The 2464-nt window shown below is 37.4% G+C and overlaps 1 protein-coding gene across 1 annotated transcript in view; it reads left to right on the forward strand.

Moving 5' to 3' along the window:
* The window catches only part of LOC133981849 (voltage-dependent calcium channel subunit alpha-2/delta-4-like), an 89249-nt gene that overhangs the window by 23530 nt on the left and 63255 nt on the right, over positions 1–2464 (forward strand). The gene's annotated exons all lie outside the window — the stretch shown is intronic.

Raw genomic sequence — 2464 nt, forward strand, 5'->3', positions numbered from 1 at the left:
TTTCAGCGTCCTGTGTACAGTTTTAAGTTCTATTAATTAATTAATCAGAGTGTTAAATGGATGAACTCTGATCTCCGTCTCTGACCTACTGAGCTCAAACCTACAGGACTGTTGGTCAGCAGAAAGAAAAAAAAAAAGAAGAGTCACAGTTTCTAAAGCAGCTGAAGCCTGAACACACGTTAACTGTCGTGGCTCCTAAATGCAACCTGGGTTTTATTTTAAACTTCAGATAAAAACTGGCTTGTAACTGACGTGTGATTGTATATTTTTTGGAAAATATGACATTATTTTATTATTTATTTATTGAATAAAATCAGTCAGAGGAAATTAAATTAAAAACAATAAGTGAAGCTTTCTAACTTACTGCTGCAACATTCATTAGTTCAGTCTGTCTGACTTTCTTTAGGTGGGAGAAATGAAAGTGTTTAAAAAGTTTATTTTTGTTTTTATTGTATTATCATTATTATTATTATTATTTTTAAAATTATTATTATTATTATTTTTATTATTATTATTTATTCACTTTTAATATTATTATTATTATTATTATTATTATTATTATTAGTAGTAGTAGTAGTAGTAGTAGTAGTAGTATTATCGCAGATTGAAAATTAAAGTTAGTGGTTAAATCTGGTATAAAGCATCTTTCTTCTTTTCTGAGGTGAATGCATTCTGTACATCGTCCCTAATATAAATAAATAAAAGAAGAAAAAGAAACATTTAAAATCTCCCTTCCACTCAGCAATGTGTAGTTACAGTTGAATGTTTCAGCTTCTCTGAACTCTGAGCTCGTTAAACTTCTGATTTTTTAAAGGGATTTTTTTTCAGCATTATTTATGACATCACAACCAGTTTGGAGCCAATCATGGTCCAATATTCAGTTTACAGTGTGATGTGGAAACTCGAAACCTAATAATGAACTTTACAATGAAGGAGGAAACATCTGCTGTCCAACAGTTCAACTTCTCATATTACAAATATTTGCATATTTATATATATTTGTAATTTTTTTTCATTATTTTATTAGTTTCTTTCTCAGGGACAGTGTATAGTCAGAAACATTAATGTAAATATGCCAGAATTAGGCTTCACTTCCTTCCTTCCTTCTTTCCATTTTTCCTTTCTTCCTTCCTTCCTTCCTTCCTTCCTTCCTTCCTTCCTTCCTTCCTTCCTTCCTTCCTTCCTTCCTTTTCATCAGTAACTGTAACAGATTACACTTTATTTTGTAATTAAACTATGTAACTAGTTACTCTCCAACACAAAAACTGACAAGTAACCCAGCAAAGGTTATCTCAAGGCACTTTACACACAGAGCAGGTCTAGACTTTCCTCTTTAATTTAATTTTAAAAGACCCAACATTCCCCCATGTGTCTGAAATGCTTTCTCTCTGAACTTATTTCCCCCTGTGATGTGAGCAGCGTGTGCAGCTCTGTGAGTTTGTGCCGAGCAGACACCTGCAGCTCTGTGCTGTGACCCAGATGAAGAACAGATTATCTAAATCTCTCTTTCATCACTGTCATATCTAACCGCCCTTTTTTTTCTGCCTGTAACTTGACAACCGGCTGCTGTAGAGCGTCGCCGTGGCAACGGACCAAAAAAAATCACAAAAACATACATACGGTGTATATAATAGCTTCACTCTCAGTATATTATCATTATTGATAGTTATACTACAATATTATTAGTTCTGTTACTAATCCTCAACCTGTTCCTTCCTTCTTTCCTTCCTTCCGTCTGTCCTTCCTCCCTCCTTCCTTCCCTCCTTCCTTTCCTTCCTCCCTTCCTTATTTCCCTCGTTCTCTCTTTCTTTCCTTCCTCCCTCCCTCCTTCCTTCTTTCCTTCCCTCTTTCCTTCATTCCTTCCTCCCTTCCTTCTTTCCTCCCTCCCTCCTTCTCTCTTTCTTTCCTCCCCCCTACCTTCCTCCCTTCCTTCTTTCCTCTGTCCTTCCTTCCTTTCCTTCCTTCTTTCCTTTCCTACCTTCCTGCCTCCCTCCTTCCTTCCTTCCTTCCTTCCTTCCCTCCTTCTTTCCCTCCTCCCTCCTTTCATTCTTTATTCCTCCCTTCCATCCTTCCTTCCTCCTTTCCTTCCACCCTTCCATCTTTCTTTCCTTCCTTCCTCCCTTCCTTCCTGCCTTCCTTCCTTCCTTCCTTCCTTCCTTCCTTTCATTCCTCCCTTCCTTCCTTCCTTCCTTCCTTCCTTCCTTCCTCCCTTCCCACATCAGATCAGATGTATGTGGCTGTTGAATTAAAATATCTTTGACCTTCCTGATCTATATATATAGATGTGTGTATATATATAATATTTCATATGAGAGCAGGTTGATGCTCCAACATGAACAAACATTGGGTTCATGCTGCAGCTTCTCTGAGCTTTAAGCAGCAGCATGATACTGTGATTATGAGCCTCAGTGAGTCTCTGCAGGCTCTGCAGCAGGTGGGCGGTCTCATAATACAAGTCACAAAA

The sequence above is a fragment of the Scomber scombrus genome, chromosome 6, assembly GCF_963691925.1.
Source record: "Scomber scombrus chromosome 6, fScoSco1.1, whole genome shotgun sequence".
Lineage (NCBI taxonomy): Eukaryota > Metazoa > Chordata > Actinopteri > Scombriformes > Scombridae > Scomber > Scomber scombrus.